The sequence below is a fragment of the Scyliorhinus torazame genome, chromosome 9 (assembly GCF_047496885.1).
Source record: "Scyliorhinus torazame isolate Kashiwa2021f chromosome 9, sScyTor2.1, whole genome shotgun sequence".
Taxonomy (NCBI): Eukaryota; Metazoa; Chordata; class Chondrichthyes; order Carcharhiniformes; family Scyliorhinidae; genus Scyliorhinus; species Scyliorhinus torazame.
The window spans coordinates 92,481,378-92,505,798 of record NC_092715.1 but is presented as its reverse complement, the minus strand read 5'-3'; the positions used below and the strand labels follow the sequence as shown (position 1 = coordinate 92,505,798).

General features: G+C 46.0%; 1 long non-coding RNA gene across 1 annotated transcript; it reads right to left on the bottom strand.

Annotated features, from left to right (window-relative positions):
• Positions 1-9,968: 9,968 nt before the first annotated feature.
• On the bottom strand, positions 9,969-17,734 carry LOC140429374 (uncharacterized). The gene is made up of 3 exons (XR_011949062.1): positions 17,167-17,734; positions 12,343-12,432; positions 9,969-10,402 (listed from the first exon to the last, which is right to left on the bottom strand). It is a non-coding gene; the product is annotated as an uncharacterized lncRNA (long non-coding RNA).
• Positions 17,735-24,421: the final 6,687 nt, after the last annotated feature.

Below are 24,421 nucleotides of genomic sequence, written 5' to 3'. Positions count from 1 at the left end.
CTTCACTCTGTTTGGTTTCCCCCCTTATATCCACAGCGACCGGGGTACATCATTCATGAGCGATGAGCTGCGTCAAAATCTGCTCTACAAGGGCATCGCCTCGAGCAGAACGACCAGCTATAACCCGCGGGGAAGCGGGCAGGGGGAGAGGGAGAACGCGACAGGTTGGAAGGCTGTCCTTCTAGCCCTACGGTCAAGAAGTCTCCCAATCACCTGCTGGCAGGAGGTCCTACCCGATGCCCAACACTCCATTAGGTCGCTCCTCTGTACGGCCACGAACGAGACCCCTCACAACCATTTGTTTGTCTTCCCCAGGAAGCCCACCTCTGGGGTCTCGCTTCCACGTTGGCTGACGACTCCGGGACAAGTTCTACTCCGGAGGCACGTGAGGAGCCATGAGACAAACCCACGAGTCGAGAGGGCCCAACTGCTACACGCAAACCCTCAATACGCCTACGTCAAGCACCTCGACGGCAGGCAAGACACCATTTCCCTGCGAGACCTGGCACCCGCTGGCTCTCCCACCGACGCCCCCCCCCTTCTGCCGATGCTCCCCTCCCCGCACCAGCTGCCGACTCCGACAGCAACCCCCTCCTATAGCGCCCCCTTCCCCCCAGCCGGCGCCGTCACCAATCACCCTAGTCACCCCGGATAACCCCCCTGCTCCAACACGGGCAAAGGCTCAGACAACCGTGCTCCCGGATATACCCCCACCGAGGACGACCGTATCCGCCGCACCACCGCCGGAGCTGAGAAGGTCAACACGTACAATCAGACCACCCAAAAGACTGAACATGTAATTCCACTTCACCCACGACAGACTACCCGTTTTTCTTTTAAACAGGGGGTGAATGGGATGAATGATAACTGTATAACTGTACCTTTAATGTGATGATCCCTTTAAGACCGGGTTTGGAACCCTGGGGTGCTCCGCCTCTGGCTCTGCCTCCTGCTCCGCCCCCCCAGGGAACTATATGTAAGGTCATGTTCAGTGGGCAGCGTGCAGTGAGCACACTTCTCGGCAGCTGTCTGGTTCTCTGCTAATTAAAGCCTTTGAATTATCAATCTTCTCTCTCGAATCGTAATTGAGGGTATCTCAGTGTGCATGTACAGCGATTAGCAAAACATGTGCTGGAACTACCCAACATGTCTGGCAGCATCTGTGGGGTGAGAAACAGAGGCCAGGGTTTTCTCAGAAAATTCCCAACGTCGGGACCATATGTGAGTTCTGAGCATGCGTGAGTGGCAGTGGGACAGCAGCTGCAATCATCTGAATTGGTAGGCTGGCTCCCCATGCTGCTGGAAAGTTGCAGGAAGGCCTCCCCATGCAGTGGGGTGCTGCTCCACCACTGGCAAAATGCTAATGAGCCTTCAAAATGGCCCATTAAGAAGCCCTCAATTATTTAAATTAGTTGCCCGCTTCCAGTCAATGGGCAGCCGCTATGCATCCAGTGGCCCAACAGCGAGTCTGCATCAGGTAGTCCTCCCATTGCTTCTCCCCGCCATTTTACTACATCACCCTCACAGCTCCTAATCCACCAATAGAATTCCACGCAAAGTAAACAAGGGATTTTCTGCCCTATTCTCGGGGAAAGGAGGACGAAGAATCAAGCAGAAAACCCAGATCGGCTTTTATGCCAGCGGGATTTCCCTGCTCAATTGTCGCAGGGGCAGTGCCAGGAGGCAGTGCCAATGGGAAGTGCTGTGAGGTCAATGCCAGGCGTTGTTCTGTGAGGGAGGTGCTAGGGGTTCCATGGTGGGATGGGCGGGGAGGTTCTAAGAGAGGAGGGTGGTTCTGTGGCTGTGTAGTGTTCCTTTTTACTATTTTTCTATCTTTCAAGAGCCTAGGTTGCTGGCGGGGGGAGCTCAATCAGAGCCTGCCTCCGAGCAGAATGCCATGGGACCCCTCCTTACCTCTTTGTTGAAAAAATGTCAACAAATATGGCAGGAAACGCCTGAAATGCAGCCATCCAGCTACATTCCTCTTTTCCTGCTCAAGTTGATACATTGCCAAAAGAATGGCAAAAATTCTGTCTGATGGTTCAATTACCTTTTATCATAGAACCAAAGACTGGTTACAGTCCATTCAACCCATCCTGTCCATGCTGGCTCTCTGTAAGAGAAATTTACCTAGAACCACTTCCTCTGCATTTTCCTGTAGCCCCAGAAATTATTTCTCTTCAGATAATTATCCAATTTTATTTTGAAAGTCACAATTGAATCTGTTTCCACCAGACACTCAGGCATTGTGTTCCACACCCTAACCACTTGCTGCATTAAAATGTTTTTCTTCATGTCGCCATTGATTCGTTTGCCAATCACCATAAATTGATGACCTCTGGTTCTCACTTCTTCTGCAACAAAAGCAGTTCCTCCCTATCTACTCTGTGCTGATCCCTCCTGATTTTGAATACTTCTATCAAATCTCTTCTTAATTTTCTCCTCACAAAGGAAAACAACCTCAGCTTCTCTAATCTGTCCATATAACTGATATTCCTCACCCCTGGGAGCATTCCTTTGAATCGTTTAGGCATCCTGTCCAATGCCTTTGCATCCTTCCTAATGTGTAGTGCCCAAAACTGGACCCAATACTCCCATTGAGGCCGAACCAATGTTTTTTCCCAGGTTTATCATAAATCCCTTGCTTTTAAAATCTATGTGTAGTCACTTTCAATGATTTCTACACCTTTGAAATTGTGCAGTCACTTTCAATGATTTCTACACCTTGACCCCCAAGTCTTTTGTGCTCCCTTTTATAAATCTTTATTTTATTTTATATTGCCTCTTCTTGTTCTTCCTACCAAAATGAATCACATTATATTTATATGCATTAAATTTCATCTGCAATTTGTTCACCCGCTTTATGTTCCCATCTGGACATGGAAAATTTATCAATTTCTCTTCCAATTTCTGTCCCTCTATCACCTTTCCATGGTTCATCTCTGACACTTCCCTTCCTTGACTCCTCTATCTATATTTCTGGGGACGGACTATCCACTAATATCCATTACAAGCCCACCGACTTCCACAACTTCCTCAATGACAGCTTTTCACACTCCACATCCTGTCAGGACTCCATATCAATCTCCCAGTTCCTTCGTCTCAGCCGCATCTGTTCCGATGATGCCACTTTCCAAAATGTGATGCTGACATGTCTTCCTTCATTAATCATAGTAAGAAGTTTTACAACACCAGGTTAAAGTCTAACAGGTTTGTTTCGATGTCACTAGCTTTCGGAGCGCTGCTCCTTCCTCAGGTGAATGAAGAGATTTGTTCCAGAAACAGATATATAGACAGATTCAAGGATGCCAGACAATGCGAGCATTAGCAGGTGATTAAATATTTACAGATCCAGAGATGGGGTAACCCCAGGTTAAAGAGGTGTGAATTGTGTCAAGCCAGGACAGTTGGTAGGATTTCGCAGGCCAGATGGTGGGGGATGAATGTAATGCGACATGAATCCCAGGTCCCGGTTGAGGCCGCACTCATGTGTTTATATCAGGAAAATTAGGGGGTCCGATCTCTGACCCCTGGGGACCACCACTATATACCTTCCTCCTTTGTCAGAACAGGAAAAGTTAGAAATGTAAGAGATTTCAAGCAAGTGATGCACTATCAATTACCACAAAGATGAGAGTAGTGGAATAATCGAGGCTTTACTGAGCAAAGATGTTGTGCCTCCTGTAGCTGGAACCAGAATGGCTGCAGCCCCGGCGAGCACACACATTTATACGCTGTCTACTGGGCGGAGCCAGCAGGCAGGGATTTACCCATGTGCCTCTATTATATGTGCCTTGCCGTAATACATGTAATACTGTTAGTGGTGACTACCATAGCAAGTACAGAGGTAGGAAAAAGGTGGGGGGAGGGAAGAAAATTACAAAATGGAAGGTCTGATAGGTTAGAAGGCAGGAGTGATTCAATGACAAAAAGATGAATTTGCAAGATAAAGTAGATGGTGATGGTAACAAACAAAAAACTCTGTCTGGAAGACATGCAAATAGAGAAAGACATGCAAATAGATAAAGAATCAACAACAAGTAACAGCAACTGTTCAGATTTCTACTGATTCTGTCCTTCGAGATGTGGGTGACCATGGTCATCACCTGGGATAGTTGGTCGTGTTCCGGTGGGTATGTAGGTAACTGCTAAGGTCGATCTACACCTGGAAGGTTCTACTACAAATAAAATAGAATGTCCAAGATGATTAAGTTTTTGGATGAGTTGCTGGTATGGGATTTCCTCTCCTTGTATTTTCTTTCTGTCTCTAATATGTGCTTACTTTTGAAGGAGGCCCCACCATTTTTTATTTGGTTGTGCCAAGCGCTTTAATCCTGGGTGAGCTTCTCCCAGGATTTGCAGTAAATGTCAAAACCCCTCAGTGACGCCCTTACAGTGTCCTTGTGGTGTTTCCTTTGACCACCATGAGAATACACAGGATTCTACTGAAAATTTCCTTTTGTCAACCTATTCTGGAACCGCATTCACTCTCTGGAACAAGATCCTGCTTGTTTCGATGGGCAGGCCTTACTAGGTGAAGATAGATTTAAAGGCTCTTGGCAACTTAGTGATTTGTCGAACCTGGCATGAATGCGAAGACTGATTCTAGCAAACTGGGCAGATGAGATCAACCTCCGGTGTAACTGTCTTGAAGGCAGGTCAGCATCATGTTGTGGAATGCCTAAAGCTCGACAAAGCACAGAATATGTCCTGATCATCCACTGCATCCAGATTAATCTCCAGTCCTCAAGACTCATCTTGTCATTGGACACAGATAGGTCAGGGTGAGAGGGTGAGGCTGACGATGGGCAACTTTCCCTCACTCCAGCTCACATGCAATTCACAGTCATCATTTCTCAAGGCAGCACGGTAGCACAGTGGTAGAACAATTGCTTCACAGCTGAAGGGTCCCAGGTTCGATTCCCACTTGGGTTCACTGTCTCATCGGAGTCGGCACATTCTCCCCGTGTCTGCGTGGGTTTCCTCCGGGTGTTCCGGTTTCCTCCCACAGTCCAACGATGTGCAGGTTAGGTGGATTGGTCATGCTAAATGGCCCCTAGTGTCCAAATAAAAGGTTAGGTGGGGTGACTGGGTTACAGGGTTGGGTTGGGGTTGTGGGTTTGGGTGAAGGTGCTCTTTCCAAGGCCGGTGCAGACTTGATGGGCCAAATGGCCTCTCCTTCTGCCCTGTAAATTCTATGATTCTATCATTTTTCAATCATGGGGTGTAAGGGAGATGTGGCACCTCTCCCAGGTTCTCACCACACACTGTGCTGATCACCTTGTATTGATCAAACCTGTTGGAGATATCTCCTTCTCACCCTGGGCATGCACCCTCTCAGTCATCTTCCAGCGGATATCTCTCATCTTTGAGTCGGGAAGTTGTGGTATCAAATCCCATTCCAGAAATTTTAGTGCTGACTGACACTTCAGTGCAGTATTGAGGGAATGCTGTGTCACTGAAGATGTTGCTCTTGGGATGAGATTTTAAAAAGAGATGCTGTCTGACCCATGGGCACTAAAGGTAGCACTATTTGAATAATACCAGAGGTATTCCAACCATTATTTATGAAATGGAATGAAATGAAAATTGCTTATTGTCACGAGTAGGCTTCAATGAAGTTACTGTGAAAAGCCCCTAGTCACCACATTCCAGTGCCTGTTCGGGGAGGCTGGTACAGGAATTGAACCGTGCTGCTGGCCTGCCTTGGTCTGCTTTAAAAGCCAGCGATTTAGCCCAGTGAGCTAAACCAGCACCTTTTTATCACTCATTTATCGCTCATGCAACACCATTAAAACACATTCTCTGATCATTAACACATTACTGTTTGTGGGAGCTTGCACTGTGCAAATTGGCTACCATATTTTTGACATTACCACAGTGGCAATACTTCAAAAACATTGTGTTGACTTTAATTGAAACACTTGCTTCTCAGCGCCCGGGTTCCAGGCTCAATTCCCCTTGTGTCACTGTCTGCGTGGAGTCTGCACATTCTCCCCGTGTCAGCATGGGTTTTCTCCGGGTGCTCCGGTTTCCTCCCACAAGTCCCGATAGACGTGCTGTTAGGTAATTTGGACATTCTGAATTCTCTCTCTGTGTACCCAAACAGGCGCCGGAATGTGGCGACTGGGGGATTTTCACAGTAACTTCATTGCAGTGTTAATGTAAGCCTACTTGTGACAATAAAGATTATTATTAATGTGCAGTGAGACATGCAGAGGTCATGAATAGTTCTTTATAAATCAAAGTATTTTTTCTACTTTCAGTTTCACATGATTTGCAGCCTCGAACAGCACCAGGGGCACATTTCAGGCACCCATCTTGGAATCCATAAAATGCAACATTAGCTGCCAGGACTGGGGAAGGGTACCAGTCTTCCTTTAAAAAACAGCTGATGCCCCCTTTGTAAAGGGATTGCGCTCTCTACAAAATAAATTATCTCCTCTTTGAGGGTAAGGAGTCCAAGATCCAGGTGGACTCCACTTCCACTATTTGGCAATCTCCACCACTAACCAGATGCAGTCTCCCCTCACAGTTATGCTCAGACAAATTCGACTGGTTTTATGGAAGCTAAATCATGTTTGACATATTTATTTGAGTTTTTTGAGAATGTAACTAGTAGGCTGAATAAAAGGTAACCAGTAGACATAGTGGGCAGGAATCTAATAGAATATAATAATCGCTTATTGTCACAAGTAGGCTTCAAAATGAAGTTACTGTGAAAAAGCCTCTAGTCGCCACATTCCGGTGCCTGTTCGGGGAGGCCGTTAGCCAACGGCAAAATCAGGAAATCGATTGGGCGGAGAATCGGTTCCGATGCCAAAATCCCGGCAGGCGCCGATTTGACGCCAAATCGCAATGCTCCAGCACCTCGACAGCGGTGTCAATGCGTTCCGGAACGCACGTACAGTAGACACTGTTTGCATATCATTAGCGGGCCTGACCCGGTATTTTCTGGGGTCTCCTCAGGTCTCCGCTTCTGATGGGCCGAATTCCTGACGGCGTGGTTCACTTGTGCTTTAAAAAATCGTAAAACCGGCGTGGCGGCTGCTGAGGGAGAGAGAGGGAATACGGAAGGTATCTAACATCCTCAGAGTTTTCTGACAGTTGTGTCACTGGCTGGGGTGCTTCTGCAAGGGCCAGGGGGAGTAGTGAGGGGTGGCCAGGAGATGGGCTGTGGGGTCGGGGTGGACAGGCACGGAACACCATTGCAGGAGCTGGCAAGGCAGCCATGCACACACCGCCAACAGTCCACTTTGAACTTAGTGCCACAGGGATATAGGTGTCCCCCCCCCCCCCCCCCCCCCAAAGCACCCTCTTGGGTGCTCTCTAGCCCCAGCTGACCCATCAGCTGTATGGGCACGCTCCAGCGAAACCAATGCCATCTTGGTGGCTAGGATGAGTGTGTGTGGGGAGTATAATGTGTATCTGCAGCTGCAGCTTGTCAGCCTCCCGAGTGCCAATCATGGACCTGGCGAATCCCACACCATTTTTCATTGGAATTGGTTGTGTTCCACGTGACGCCGGTGCTAGCCCCTCAATGGTAGTGGAATCGGACCAGGGCAGCACCAGGTTTTCTGTCATGAAAGTCCACGGACTCTGCGTTGGTGTCAACACTTAGTCTCAAAAACAGAGAATCCTGCCCAGTGTACTTAGATTTCCGAAAGGCATTCGATAAAGTCCCGCATAAACGGTGAATAGGCAACATAATGGCTCATGAAGTTGGGATAATATATTACCAAGGATAAAAGATTAGTTAACGGACAGGAAGCAGAGTAGGCATAAATGGGGAATTTTCAAGTTGGTAGGCTGTCGTTAATGGAGTGCCCAAGGATCAGTGTCGGGGCTCAGCTATTTACAATCTATATTAATGGAATAGGCCCGTAACTTTGTGCGAGCAGTGGGCCACCAATTTTAAAAGTGAAATCTGCACACTTACCTGAGCTCTAACTTCCCTTTCCCTTCGGCAGCCTGGGGCCTCCAGCACCCCAATCTGCACAGGCTCCAGCGCGGCGCAGAAAAAGTACAGCCAAGTGCCCTTATGATGAGGTCAGCTTGGGAACGCCCATTGAGGGCAGTCATTTAAACAATACATTTAGATAGAAAACAACAAGCAACTATTTTAACAAGTGTTAAAGGTATGTAGGTGTTTTTTTTGAAAAAATATTTTTTGCTCTTTCTTGTAAAGTAATTGTTGATTCTTTTAAAGTAATTTTTCATTTTATTTTTTTAATAATTAAAGGTGATTATTTATAAGTGAAGTTAGGCTTGGTTATTTGTTTTAAATCTGTGCAACTATTTAAATCCGCACTATATTATGTCATGTGAGAATACCTTTAAGAAATGGGTGTTTATAAATGGGTGTGTATATAAATATCTGTAGTGAGAGTACCTTTACGAAATGGGTGTTTATTACTGCAGTGATGTCAGAGAGTGGGTGGAGCTGGGCTGTCTGTCAGCTTTTTACTTTTGCTTTAGGCTTTTGCTGCACGATGGGTTTGGTTTCATTTGAGTTTTGGAGAAGCTGCAATCACAGCAGAATGTGTGTGAATCTCTGCAAGCTTATGCATGTTCATTTGCTGATTTCAACGTGGTAACTGTTCTCAGTAGTGAAGTTAAGCCTGATGTCTTTCTGTAAAAAGGTGTTTTTAAGTCTTATGGATGTTAAAAGGAAAGTAAGGATTACTTAGTGTGTATTATTTGGGGGTTGTATTTGAATTAATTGTTGCTAAGATGTTCACTGTAAGTTTTAAAAAGGTTAACTTGAGTTCATAGAATAAACATTGTTTTGCTTCATAAAATACTTTTCCATTTCTGCTGTACCACACCTGCAGAGTGGGCCGTGTGTCCCCATACCACAATCTATTAAAAGTTGTGGGTCAGGTGAACTCCATGATACACTTTGGGGTTCTCTAAACCCTGGCCCATAACAATTATTATATAACTTCACATGTGGCATGTTTCAAAATGTTTGTATATTTTCATTTAGATTATGGTCATAAGATTTTAAAAGTGCCCCAGAGATTTTTGCTGTCACAGTCCTTGTAACACCTGACTATTTTTGATTAGTGTTTATAGAATCACTTCAGTACAGAAGAAAGCCATTCGGCCCACAAAGTCTGCACTGACAGTCCGAAAGAGCACCCTACCAAGGCCCATGCCCCCACCCTATTCCTATAAACCCATCTAACATTTGGACACTAAGGGGCAATTTAACAAAGCTAATCCACCTAACCCGCACATCTTTGGGCTGTTGGAGGAAACCGGAGCACCCAGAGGAAACGGCGACGGCACGATGGCAGAGTGGTTAGCACTGCTGCCTCACAGCTCTAGGGACTCGGGTTCAATTCCGGCCCTGGGTGACTGTGTGCACTTTAAACGTTCAGCCCACGTCTGCATGGGTTTCCTCCAGGAGCTCTCGTTTCCTCCCACAGTCCAGAGAAGTGCAGGTTAGGTGGATTGGTCATACTAAGTTGTCCCTTAGTGTTCAGGGATGTACAGGTTAGGTTTTGGGGTTAGGGTGGGGGGAGTGGACCCAGGTGGGATACACTTTCAGAGGGTTGGTGCAGATGTGATGGGCTGAATGGCCTCCTTCTTTCCTGTAGCAATTCTATGGTTCTATTGCATGGTTCTAGGAAACACATGTAAACATGGGGTGAATGTAAAAACACCACACAGCCACCCAAGGTCTGAATTGAAAACGGATCCCTGGTGTTGTGAGGCAGCAGTGCTAACTAGTGTGCCACCATGTCAGATGTGTTTCTGCCTTGTTTACTTAAATTATCTTATTAATTTATAATTATCTCACTTAAATAGGTGGAGGTGTTGACCTTGGGTAGGGTGCTCTTTCCAAGAGCCGGTGCAGACTCGATGGGCCGAATGGCCTCCTTCTGCACTGTAAATTCTATGATAATCTATGAAATGTTGTGCTCTGATGTTTCAGTAAGACATTTTTAGACACTTGTAAATTTTGATGTAAAACATTTACCAAAAATAACTTTATAAATACAAAACTTTGAAACCAGTTAACATTTAACTAAACATTTAACTTTATCAGCTGTGCAATGACATTAAACTACCCCAACTTTTACAAATTTCTTGCCATAAAATATATTTCTCACTTAAACACAATGGTCCTGTCTATTTATAAAGGGAAGGGAGAGGGAAGGGGGGGGGGAGGGGAGGGGGGGGAGGGAGGAAAGGAAGAGGGAGGAAGGGGAGGGTGGCAAGGGAGAAACAAAGGGGGGGGGGGGGGGAAGGGGAGAGTTTGAACAATTGTTAATTGACAAGATCACGTCCGAAATTAACAGCTGCTGAAGCGCAGTGTCCTGGCACGCACCTCCTCTGACGTCATTTTGGGATGTCCTTTGGAAGTATACTCCTAAGGGTATTGATTAATTTTCTGCAATATATTTCAGACAGATAGTTCACATTAGCTCACAGGAGGCTTGCATATATCAATTAAGGCATTAAACTTTGATAAAGCTTTTGAAGTAATCATTGAGGCTTCTAAGGATGAACATTACATCAGGGAGACTTGTAAACAACTCAGCTTAAAAATCATTGCAAAATCCAAATATACTTTCGCTCTGAAGCAATTGGGAAGACAGGTTGCCTTGAAGGAGTCATTAGCACCAGTGTGGTGACCATGATCATCCAAAAACAACTTTGCTAAGCTGTCCATATGCTTAGGATGTCAGAGTACCGACTGCAAAAGCAAATCTTCTTCACCCAGGACAAGGATGATCTTTATATATTAACAATCTAGATGACGGGACTGGGGGCATTCTGGCTAAGTTTGCCGATGATACAAAGATAGGTGGAGGGGCAGGTAGTATGGAGGAGGTGGGGAGGCTGCAGAAAGATTTAGACAGTTTAGGAGAGTGGTCCAAGAAATGGCTGATGAAATTCAATGTGGGCAAGTGTGAGGTCTTGCACTTTGGAAAAAAGAATAGAGGCATGGACTATTTTCTAAACGGTGACAAAATTCATAATGCTGAAGTGCAAAGGGACTTGGGAGTCCTAGTCCAGGATTCTCTAAAGGTAAACTTGCAGGTTGAGTCCGTAATTAAGAAAGCAAATGCAATGTTGTCATTCATCTCAAGAGGCTTGGAATATAAAAGCAGGGATGGACTTCTGAAGCTTTATAAAGCATTAGTTAGGCCCCATTTAGAATACTGTGAGCAATTTTGGGCCCCACACCTCAGGAAGGACATACTGGCACTGGAGCGGGTCCAGCGGAGATTCACACGGATGATCCCAGGAATGGTAGGCCTAACATACGATGAACGTCTGAGGATCCTGGGATTATATTCATTGGAGTTTAGGAGGTTGAGAGGAGATCTAATAGAAACTTACAAGATAATGAATGGCTTAGATAGGGTGGATGTAGGGAAGTTGTTTCCATTAGCAGGGGAGACTAGGACCCAGGGGCACAGCCTTTGAATAAAAGGGAGTCACTTTAGAACAGAGATGAGGAGAAATTTCTTCAGCCAGAGAGTGGTGGGTCTGTGGAATTCATTGCCACAGAGGGCGGTGGAGGCCGGGACGTTGAGTGTCTTTAAGACAGAAGTTGATAAATTCTTGATTTCTCGAGGAATTAAGGGCTATGGAGAGAGAGCGGGTAAATGGAGTTGAAATCAGCCATGATTGAATGGCGGAGTGGACTCGATGGGCCGAATGGCCTTACTTCCGCTCCTATGTCTTATGGTCTTATGGTCTAAGGAAGGACCCCGAACAAGAGGAGGACAAAGGAAGCTCTTCAAAGAGCTTCAAGAAATGGAACATAGATGTCAATGCCTGGGAGACCTTTGTTCAGAAGAGATCTACTCGGAGGAACCTCCTGATTGAAGCTTCACAATTCTTTGAGAACGATGGCAAGAGGAGGCCTGGAAAAGGAGCCTGAGGAAGGAATGTCCATGACCTAGCGTCCAAGGACCAATCCCACCTTTTGGAAACTCCTGCAAGTAAATGATTGAAGATGCGGCTCTAGGGTCGGGCTCATCAGCCACTCATAGATCCACAGAACCCGTGGCCAGTAGCACTGAGTATCTTGGGTGGACAATCATACCCATGAGTAAGTGATCACCGCATTCTATCCATTATAGTTCCTTTCATGGAATTAACATCCTCATGACAAACCAAAGTGTAAAAAGAATAATTCTTTCACCTTCTGTAACTTCAAATGCACTTTATACAGTGAAGTACCCTTTTAGTTGAATTAACAACCTCAAGACAAACCAACGTTTAAAAAAAATGATCAACATATCTTCCTTTAATTTTATTTGCATTTTAAACATATTTATAAATGCTAAACATTAATAATATAAAAGATAAACTTACCAAAAAAATGTCTCCCGATGTCTTTTGCCTCTGCTGCGCTTTAAAATGTCCATGTTTTTTCATTCAGCAGCGCAGAGCTTCAAGCAGGAGCTAAAAACGAGGAAATGGGGAATAGTGAGGCTATTCACATTGGTCATAAGAATAGTAGGGCAGAATATTTTTTAAAAGGTGTGAAACTTGTAAATGTTGTTGAGAAAGACTTGGTATACATGTACGTGGAACACAAAAGGTTAGCATGCAATCCATTAGGTAAACAAATGGCATTTTTGCTTTCATTGCAAGAGGACTGGAGTACAGGAATAAAGATGGTTCACTGGATTGGTCCCTGGGATGAGAGTTCTCCCCTCATGAGATGCAGAGAAAATTAAGTTCTATTTTCTGAATTTAGAGATATAGACCCAAGTTACTTTGGAGTTTGGAAGAATGAGAGGTGATCTCGTTGCAACATTAGAGCTTCTGAAAGGGTTTGACTAGATAGATAGTGAGAGATTGTTTCCAATGGCTGAGAAGTCTAAAACACAGGGCACAATCTTAAGATAAGAAGACGATCATTTTGGACTGGGATGAGGAGAAATTTCTTCAAAGAGTTGTGTTTGGAATTCACTACCCCAGAGAGTTGTGGATGCTCCATTGTTTAATATATTTAAGGGTGAGACAGAGAGATTTTTGGTCTCTCAGGAATCAAGGAATAGTAAGGGGAAGTGGGCGAGAAATTGGAACAGAAGTCCAAAATCACCCATGATCATATTAAATGGGGGAACATGCTCCACTGACCATATGGTCTCCTCTTGTGTTCTTGTGTTCTCTGGGTTAGCATCATGACAACCCCTAGTGTTGGGAGGACTTGTTCCCTGTAATGTATACTGAAGCAAACCATGTCAAAATGCAGCAAGACCTGGACAACATTCAGGCCTGAGGTGGGAAATGATAGTATACATTCACACCTCACAAGTGCCAAGCAGTGACCATCTCCAATAGGAGAATCTAACCATCTCCCCTTGACATTCAATGGCATTACCATTGCTGAATCCCCCATTGTCAACATCCTGGGGGTTACCATCGACCAGAAACTGAACTGGACCAGCCGTATTAATACTGTGGCAGGTCAGAGGCTAGGAATCCTACGGCGAGTAACTCAACTCCCAACCCCCCACATTCTGTCCACCGTCTGTCCACAAAGCACAAGTAAGGAGTGTGATGGAATATTCTCCACTGCCTGGATGAGTGCAGCTTCAACAGCACTCAAGAAGCTCAACATCATCCAAGGTAAAGCAGAGCATTTGATTGGCACCTCACCCACAAACATTCACTCCCTCCACCACTGATGCACATTGGCAATATTATTATTATTATAAGACCCGACTTCTAAAATAAATCTTGCAGCCCTTTATAAAAGTGACACACAGCTTCCAGGCCTGTCCATTAACAATTGCATGAAGCACACTACAAACATGCGTACTAATTAAAAACATTTTAACAATTGAGGAAAGGTATCCATGCACCATTAAACACGTGCCAAGCAGAAACTAATCGCCTGTGAGATCCTTTATGTGATTATTGTGACTTATGTTTCTGCTTACAAGTGCTACATCATGGTGCCTCCCACCCTCACCCACTGACAGCTGGTTTGGAGGCAGCAGACTCTGATGCCCCAACAGCCTTGTTGACCTTGGCGGAACTCCTCTGGTTGCCGGATTCCATCTGGGTAAGAGATCCACCACCATGGCACTTCATTGTCGCCATGGTCTCCTCAGATTCAATGGTCACTGGCAGAGGGGCAGAGGGGCTGTTGACAACATCAAGAGCACTCTGAGAGGAGTCCCTAGATGCGAGCTGCAGATCATCCACCAAAATATAGTTGGTTGGGACCTCCCTGCTCACCATGGATGAACTGGCAGCCAGCAGAATCACCAGGTGCCTCATCCATCTCTCACATTGTCACTGACCTACTGAGGTCACCATCAGTGTGTGGGTTTGCAGGTCTGCAAATAACCCCAGAAACCCCTGATTGAGTTCCAGAAGCTGCCTCTCCATGAGAGTCTCGATTCTCGCAATGGAGGATGATGTGTGTTCTGAGCTCTGGGCCAACACAGTGCTCACGCTTTACAAGGACTCATCCAGCACTGAGACCATGGCATGCAGACTCTCAGAGACCTCTGCCAGATCCTCATGCGCATCCCGCTCGACATCCAGTATCCGCTGCCTGATAGACAACTCCAGAGTCTCAGCACCTGCTGTTGGATCAGCATTGTCCCGGTCTCCAGCAATCCTCTGACTTGGGATATTGAGGCCCTGGTCAAAAGAAGAAGGTGGCATATGACATGCAATCGTGGGCAGGGGCCGAACTGGCCCTGCCAATCATCCTCACCCAACAGGCTAAAAACTCAGGCCCTGGATGAGGTTATGATGAATGGCACACAAAGGCAGAAGGAGAGGTGACACCAGCCTGAGGAGAGGGAGCAGTGGTCTGAGGGAGAGAGGACACCGGCCTGAAGGAGAGGAGACACAGGCCTGAAGGAGAGGGGGCACAGGCCTGAGAAGAGGGGACACCAGCCTGAGGGAGAGAGGACACCGGCCTGAGGAGAGTGGACCGGCCTGAGGGAGAGGGGACATAGGCCTGAGGAGAGGGGACCGACCAGAGGGAGAGGGGACACTGGCCTGGGGGTGAAGGACCACCGGCCTGAGGGAGAGGGGACCAGCCTGAGGGGAGGGGACACCAGCCTGAGGATAGAGGACCGGCCTGAGGGAGAGGGGATTGGCCTGAGGAAAGGGGACACTGGCCTGAGGAGAGGGGACACCGGCCGGAGGAGAGGGGACCAGCCTGAGGGAGAGGGGACCAGCCTGAGGGAGAGGGTGTGGTATTATAGGTATTACGGTACCTGATAGGCTAAAGCACCATTGGTGGAAACGGTATGCTTTCTATTGGTTAGAATGTATGATAGCTCCGCTCTGATAGGTGGGGTATAAGAACCAGTGCTGCCCCAGCAGCCTTCATTCTGTACCTGAGCTGCTGGTGGAAACATCTAGCTTATTAAAGCCTTCAGTTGGACTACAACCTCGTTTTAGTGGTCATTGATCGTGCATCAATTTAATAAGCTAGTTTTTTAAGACGAAAGGATGGAGCTCCGAATCAAGACAGAGTGTCTGCAACTTAGCCCCCATGCGGCGAACTCAGCGGCAATCTTTAAGCACTGGCTGGCGTGTTTTAAAAGGTATCTCGGGACGGCCAAAAACATACCCACGGGAGAGCAGAAACTGCATGTCCTGCACTCAAGCTTTCTGCTGGACTTGTCCAATTGAATCTGCCAGAAGCCCTTTGATGCATCCAGCTTGGTGAATATGTTGGCTCGAGCCATCTCGCACGTGATCTCCTCACGCTTGGGGATAGGGTAATGCTCCCACATGATGTTATGATTTAAATCCTTCGGGTCGATACAGATCCGGAGCTCGCCGGAAGGCTTCTTGATGCATACCATGGAACTGACCAGGTCGGTTGGTTCCGTCACTCTGGAAAGCACTCCTTGTCCTGGAGATCCTGCAGCTGCTGCTTGAGGCGGTCCTTGAGGGGTGCTGGAACTCTGCGAGGTGCATGAACCACAGGCGTGGCGTCCTGTTTGAGCAGGATTTTGTATGTGTAGGGAAGTGTGCCCATGCCTTCGAAGACATCTCAGTGTTGAGTGATGATGGCACTTCGTTGCGTCCTGAAGTCCGTATCTTGGAAGTCAGACGTGTCCTCTGGAGAGAGGGAATGTACGCGCTGCACGAGGTTGAGGAGCTTGCACACCTGTGCGCCTAGCAGGGAGTCCTTTGAGGAGCCCACGATCTCGAAGGGTAGGGTGACTTTTCGCGAGTTGTGCGTCACCTCGAGTTGGCATGACCCGGTGGCGGGGATGACGTTATCATTATAGTCGACCAGTTGGCAATTGGATGGAAGAATTGTTGGTTTGACCCCCAGGGTTTGAAATGCTGACCATGCGAGGAGATTGGCGGAAGCACCAGTGTCCAGACGGAATGTGATCTGGGATCGGTTGACCGTTAGGGTGGCACACCACTCGTCGTCCGGATCAATGCTGTGCACCAACAGTAGCTGGTGCTTTCGATTCGGGGGCAGCCCGTTCTTGGTTATGCCAGCGACTCGAAAAGGCTCCCTGTCCTCGGTGTCACTGGTCTGCATGAAGTCAGGATCGGACTCGGTGAAGGTGGGTTGGATTGCCCGAACATTCCTGCGAGGCTGGTTAAATCGTTGCGAGTTGGCAGGCTGGGCTGTTCGACAGCAGGCAGCATAGTGGCCAAGCCTGCCACAGCGTAGGCACTGTCGCGATTTTGCAGGGCATTGCCACAGTTGCCGCACGTCGTGATGTCAATGTGTTCGTTGCGCCACCACGCATGCGCGGTGCGGGCCTGCGCATCGCGTTCCTCCACGTCACCGTCCCCTCGTTTGGCACGTACAAGCGCAGGAGGCCTCGGAAAGTGCGCGAAATGGCTGCCCTCCTCCAGACTGAGGCCCGGGAGGTGTTCGATCGTTTGGACCCGTTCCGCCTCATGGGGCCCTTGCCGCGCTGTTTCAGCTGCCTGTATGTAGGAGTACCGGCTGGTGGCATTCTCATGCAGACACAGGTCTCGATGGCTGTCGCTAGGGGTAGTTGCTTAACTTTAAAGAGCTGCTGATGCAGGGTGTCCGACATGACCCCAAAAACAATCTGGTCGCGTATCATGGAGTCGGAGGTGGGCCCGTAGCTGCAGGATTGCGCGAGGATGCGGAGGTGTGTTAAATAGGATTGGAAAGGCTCGTCCTTACACTGCAAGCGCTGCTGGCACAGGTACCTTTTAAAGCTTTCGTTGACTTCAACACTGAAGTGTGTGTCGAATTTGAGGGGCACCGTCTTGTACTTGGCCTTGTCCTCGTCGTCCGCGAATGTCAGGGAGTTAAAGATGTGGATGGCATGTTGCCCAGCCGTGGCGAGAAGAAGGGCTATCTTCCTGGTGTCCGATGCATTCTCCCTGTCTGTGGCCTCTAGGAAGAGCTGGAAGTGCTGTTTAAATATCTTCCAATTTACCCCGAGATTGCCAGCGATGCGGAGCGGCAGCGGCGGGTTGATGTTCTCCATGCTGCAGGATGCCATAATGATGAGAAGTTGCAGGTAGGTCTCACAAGTGCTAGATTGCGGCCACTCCTTGTACCATGTCGTGTTGGGTGTTCTGGTTCACAAACAAGCCAAAATGCTAGAAGTGGTGTGACGCTATTTTATTAACTGTTCAATATGCTAACATACTGTAAACGTGGGTATAAGCAATACCAGCTTAACTGTGGACCCTTTCCTATCACTAGCTATGGTGAGGCACTCAGCACATGGTGAATGTCTGTGATGCAGGCTGTGAGCTCTGTGCTCTGAGCTGGTTGCTGCTAGAAAGAACGGGAGCTCTCCTGTCCCCTGTCTTTATAGTGCTTGTGCTCTCACTGGTGATTGGCTGCGGTGTTATGTATGCTGGTTGGTCCTACTGCATGTCCATCAGTGTGTGTATGTGATTGCACCATAATGTACTGATGTATATTATGATAAAAATGGCATGAAGTCGAGTTCACTGCAGACTTTTATGGAGTGCACTGCTGAAAGTGCTGATGTAAGTTGACACTGTTACACAGACGGCCAAGCCCTGTTCCGAGTAAACATAACCGGTTTAATCTGGCTTGGCAACTCAGTCAGCCCTGCAACTCACTAGCACCACACCACATAACAAGGATAGTTTGGAAGCACAGGATGTTTGAGCTCAGACTTTTCTGCTTATCGCTCCTCTTATTGATAGCCGTTCTTGGAACTGATCAGCAACAGATTCAGAACCCAGTTTGGGCTTTTCTTTGAAGCAGATAAAAGCATTTCTACCAGCAGCAAATCTCCCACTACATATATTTTAAATTGGAATAAAAAGCAGCCAGGTTAACCTGTGGCATTTGTTTACCGCATGCAATGTATTCAATTTTGCTCCTTTTTTTTGGCCTCTCCTCAGGACCCTACCCTCCTGACATCCAGATGAATGAAACAAGGCAATAACAACAACTTGCATTTTTACTAGTTAAGCTACTGAAGGGAAGAGCAACGACACGCACCGTTAGCAGAAGAGTAAAAGAGATGATTTGAACCAGGGTTGAAGAGAAATGTTTTGAATAAGGACATTCTAGAGGTGGGGGGGGGGGGGGCAGCTGAAGTTGATTCCTCTAATAATTGAGCAGAGACTAGTCTAAAATCCAGAGAATGGACATAGAGCTAGAGATTCCTCTTAGAATCATAGGATCCCTACAGTTCAGAAGGAGGCCGATAACCCATCAAATCTGCACCGACCCTCTGAAAGCACGCCCCATCCAGGCCCAATCCACTCTATCCCTGTAACCCCACCTAACCTTATGTTTTAAAATCCCCTTCCTTACTTATGTGTCAGGAATTTCCTTGTCGGTTCTCACAAACAGGCACCATTTAGCAGGAGAATGACAGGAATGCCACTTACATTATTTTACTTTCCCCAATCTTCTGCATTTGTGGCAGCTAATCAGAACAATAATCCCTGGTAAATTTTCCACAAATTGTGTTGAAATAGAAAATTAGTACGAATCAATTTTAAACAATAAACTTGCATTTATAAAGAGCCTTTCACAACCTCAGGAGGTACCAAAGGGCTTCACTCTGTGAAGTGCTTCTGAAGTGTAGTCTCTGTTGTAACGTAAAGAAAGTATAATATCATGCAATTCTTTTTCAAATTGTCCGATATACTTCGAAGACTTGGCAAACTTCAAAGCACAGGAGAAGTACCACCAGCAGAGCCCTCGCAATGTCCTTCAAATCTGGCAGCAACAAACCAGCTCCACTCGGTGGGACTTGTTGTTTGTATGCTTGACACCAGCCTCCTGAAGCAACTTCTCTACTCAGAAATCAGTAGCAGCAGGAGACCCCCAGGAGGACGGTGGAAACCTTTCAGGGATGTCCTCAAAACTATCCTGAAGGGTTCAAACATCCATGTCTTGTATGACCGACCAAAATGGAGAAGGTTCATTTGGAAGACACTAAATGCTTCAAAAGATTTTATCAGCAATACACAGAAGCAAAGTCGGCGTTGGAGCGAACACAAAAACCTCCAAATAACTCAACCAACTTTCCAAGCACCACCTTTCCCCCATGTAATAGAGTCTACAGATTGGATTTATCAGCCATCTCAGAATCCATCAAACTGAAGTGGAAGCAAGTCACCCTTGGTCCCGAGGGACTTGGTTCCAGAAAAAGTATAACGTATGCAATTTAAGACTGATGGTCATGCAATTCTTCAGCACACAAAGAGTGAACAACATGCGGATTGAACTTCCAGACAGAGTAGTGGAGGCAAAGATTGGATAAGTATTCGAGAGAAAATTGAAGACTAAAGTAGGGGGACATCAGACTTTCTCTGATGAATTAGAATGGTTTAATGGCCTTCCTCATCCATAATTATCCAATTATTAATGTGTTGGAGAGTGTGGAGCCAGTGAAACTTGGTGATGTCAAGGTAAGTAAGCAGGACCTAGCCTGGAATAAAATGCATAGGATGTTTAGGATGAGTTAGTGTTTGTAGATGGGGAAGTGGAAAGATACGTATAAAAATAATTGCACAATTAAGGCAAACCTGTAGGTGATAAATGTGTGGATTACTTTTCAGCAGAGGGGAAATTATTGGATCAAATGCAGGAAAGGTTATCAAAAGAAGTGGTTTTGGGAATAGAAGGATATGGGATTTGATAATGAACAGCACAATAGGACTATGCACCATTAGGCTCATTCTGACCACAAAGTTGGAGATGGGTTAGTTGTTGGCTGGAATCTAAAATTTATATCAGAAGCTGAGAATGATGTTTTTGTCCTTTCTGATTGAATGGAGTCTGATTTATGCTGAGAGGGTTGTGGGGTCAGAGATAGAACAGAAGGAGAATTGCAGGGTTGGATGAGTCAACAAAGAAAATAAAAATGCATTGAATTCTTCAACTTTGTGTTCGAAATGAAGATGGTAGGATATGAAAGGAGGCTGAGAAATGTTATGGTTACTCTCTTCATTGATCCTGAAGTAGTTCATAGATTCCACCATGAAGATAAACAGGGACTATTCTTATCAAGTCACAACTGGTGGTGGAGAAGTTTTGTGTTAAATCCATTTCCCTTGAATTTGGTGTTGTGGTGTTGGTTGCTGTACCATGAAGAGCTGTGAGTAATTTTGAAGATATTCCAAAATTACTTCTGCACTGGAACAGTTTGCCTAGGTACCACGCTAGTTCTGGTGCACAGATCTTCAGCAATACACTTCAAATGTTATCAAGGCCCATGGCATTTGTTGTATCCAGTATGTCATAATATACACCAGTATATCATGGTGCAGCCACACACACTGATGGACACACAGTGGGCCCAATCAACACACACAACACTGCAGCCAATCACCAGTTAGAGCACACGCACTATAAAGACAGGGGGCATCAGAGTTCCCGATCATTCGAGCTGCAGCTTTCTTGTAGGAAAGAGCTCACAGCCTGCAGCACAGACATTCACCATGTGCTGAGTGCATCGACTGGTAAGGACAAGGCAAAGGTCTTTAGTTAAAGCTAGTATCGTGTTAACCCACAGTGAGAGTATGTTAAACTGTTAATGACTCAATAAAATAGTGTTGCACTATTTCAAGTGTTGGTGACCAGTATGTGTTCCACGGATCCAGAGTGCCCAACACAACACAGTGCTCCATTGTTTCTTAAAGTCGCGTAATATTAGTCAAATTGGCTGGACATCAGCATTTGTGACATGGAGAACTTATGAGCAGCATCATCCAAATGACACTTTTGTCGGAACATGTTAGCAAACAGTTCAGCCTTGTCTCTTCAATTCCCAGATTAGTCTCTATTTAATGGTCAGAGAGATGAATAAGTGATCAATTCAATAATGAAATAAGTGTCTGGAAAGGGTCCAATTCACCTAACAAGCAAGTCTTTTGGGACTTGTGGGAGGAAACCGGAGCACCCGGAGGAAACTCACGCAGACATGGGGAGAACGTGCAGACTCCGCACAGTCAGTGACCCAAGCCAGGAATTGAACTTGGGACCCTGGCACTGTGAAGCAACAGTGCTAACTACTGTACTTCCGTGCTGCCTTGACTCGCCTGACATGACTCACCGTGTCCTGATCACTAGAGTCTTATCTCAGGGATCAGGTACCTACAGTACATTGTGATGAATCAACTTGTTTCTGTAGTATACCAATATGCTGTTTAATCACTAGAATTACTGCACATGCCAATACACACTCAGCGTTTCTCGTCGGCTTGCCGTTTGCTGCCGGCGGAATTATCTCTTCCTACTGCTTGTCAATGGGATTTCCCATTGAAACCACTCCCCGCTGCCAGGAAACCCATGGGCGGGGGTGCGCTGCCAGCAGGAAAAGAGAATCCCAGTGGCCAGAGAATTCCAGCCTAAGATCCACTATTTCTTCCAGTCAACATATAGAATCAAAAGTTTACTCTGAATTAAGAACTACGTTGTGGGATACCAGCGAACCATTTTCTCCCTCTGCATTTTTGTTTATCTCCAGCATTGTGGGATGCTGGCGATGAAGCAAAGCAATGACATAATTACACCTGAAGTTTAATTCTGCTCAGTTCCTACCTGGACAAATATATTTGTCACAGTGCCTCCTTTGAGCCTTGCACAAAGTACACAGAAATTATTTGCAAATATTGCTGATATCATTCTGCATTACGTATGTTGCCTTATTGGGAATTTACACCAGAAGAAATGTTCACATGGAGCACCTGGCAAATGGAATCATGATTCTGGAGCACCAAGGCACCCACCGTGAAATTCTGCAGGTGATAATTTCTGCCTTGTAACACAACAAATGAAGTCATGAACAATGAAGTATGCAGATCCCAGGGGTTTAACCATATCTGTAATTGTTTTGACCTGCAGCTCGTTGTTGCCATTAGATCATCTTCAGACTATTTTGTTTTGCCTTTTGTTAAAGCAAAATAACACAATCTAAAATAAAAAAGAATGACAGTTTGAATGCTAGCAGCAAGACCAAGAAGCAGATGAATGAAATAGTTTAAATCAAATTCATTTTGAGTATACTATGGCCAATGGCGAAGCATTTATTAGTGAACGAATATTGTCATTTTACTAATGATCTACTGAAAAGGCAGCAATCTCATTGTAGATGAAAGTACAGTGTGCAGAGAATTAGAGAAACTGTTGGTAATAGAAACAGCAGAAACAAAATCAAAATTACCTTGGCTGTGCCTTTTTCTACATTGTGCCCAATAACTTTCCCAAATTTTCCCACTTGATGCACCATTAATGAACATTAATGTTAGTAGCTACTATTTTGAACATGACCTCACACAATTTCATAGGGGGATTTAAAATGACCAAAGGAATTAATACATTATTTAAAGTGGATCTTATTTATTTATACTGAATCGTCCCATCTACCATGACTACCGATAGCATTTCCACCAACAAAGTATTTATGTCAAATGAGCCAAAACCAAAAAACAGCATCATTTTTAACATCGAAAAATAAGTTCATAGAATCATAGAATCCCTACAGAGCAGAAAGAGGCCATATCGGCCCATCAAATCTGCACTGACCGTCCGAAAGAGCACCCAACCAAGGCCTAATCCCCACCCTATCCCAATCACCCCACCTAACCTTTTGACACTAAGGGGAAATTTGCCATGTCCAATTCGCCTAACCTGCACCTCTTTGGGTATTTTATGTGAAAACAATTCCATTAATTATATAATAAAATGCATTACATGTGCCTTATCTTGGATCAAAATAAATAACTGTAGCATGGATTAACCCTGATTTAGATTTGTTTTTAGCGAAAATAATTAAAGTAAATTAGTTTTACTGCATTGCCCAGAACCAACATAATTGGCCGTAATTTCCAGTGAAGTGTCAATTGAGTCACACTGCCAGTCCGCTTGTAGTTCTTTACCTGGAAATCCAGACGCTCCTATCTCGCCCAACCTTCTGCCTCAGGCCGGGCAAGACCTGTGTAGTGCAGCAAAGCCTTCAGTTCAGAGCTGAAATGTCGGAGGTAAGGAGTACACGCCCCCTTTTTTTTACAGCAGTAGCTGCCATAAAGTAGGTAAGTGTAGGGCAGTACAGTAGCACAGTGGTTAGCACTGTTGCTTCACAGCGCCAGTTTCCCAGGTTCACTGTGTCTGCACCTTCTGCCGTGTCTGTGTGGGTTTCCTCCAGATGTTCCGGTTTCCTTCCACATGTCCTGAAAGACATTTTTTTTGGTGATTTGGACATTCTGAATTCTCCCTCTGTGTGCCCGAACAGACGGCAGAATATGGTGACGAGGGGATTTTCATAATAACTTCATTGCAGTGTTAATGTAAGCGTACTTGTGACACTAATAAAGATTATAATTAAGTTTAAAGGTTGCTCACTGAAAGCCCAGGCAGTCAGAGTGGGAGGGCTGTCAGGGATGGGGATGTAATCAAGGGTTGGGAGCATGGTCGGGTGAGAGGAGGCGTGGTCAGGAAATGGGAATTGCATTTGGGAGGTGTGAAGTCGGTGGGTGGGGACGGCAGTCAGGGGATAGGGGACAGATGTGGCTAGAGAGTGCAGTTGGACGGCTGGAGAAGAGATTCTGGTGGGTGGAGGAAGTTGGGATTAAGGAGTGCAGTTGGGGGGTAGACGTGTGGTGGGAGTGTCCCCTGGAGGATTGGAGTGTCCCTTGGGTGGTTGGTGGAGAGAGTGGTGGAACAGTTACCCAGAAGCGAGAGTGGTTTTAAATATTGTTTCAACTTTTTCTGGGTAACTTGTTGTAAGAGACTGTCGGAACCATCCAAAGTTTGTGATTTAAATCACATTTTCAGATGGCTCCCTGTGCAGGGCAGTTATCCAAAGGAATTTTAAACTTCCCCAGCAATTGCCATGCAGCTCTTACCAAAGAACATTTGGGGGGGGGGGGGGTTTACACTGCCCTGGAATTTCAAAGTTAGGGGAAAGTCAAAATCTGTTTTTGCCAAATTGGGTTTCTGAATCAATTTATGGATTGC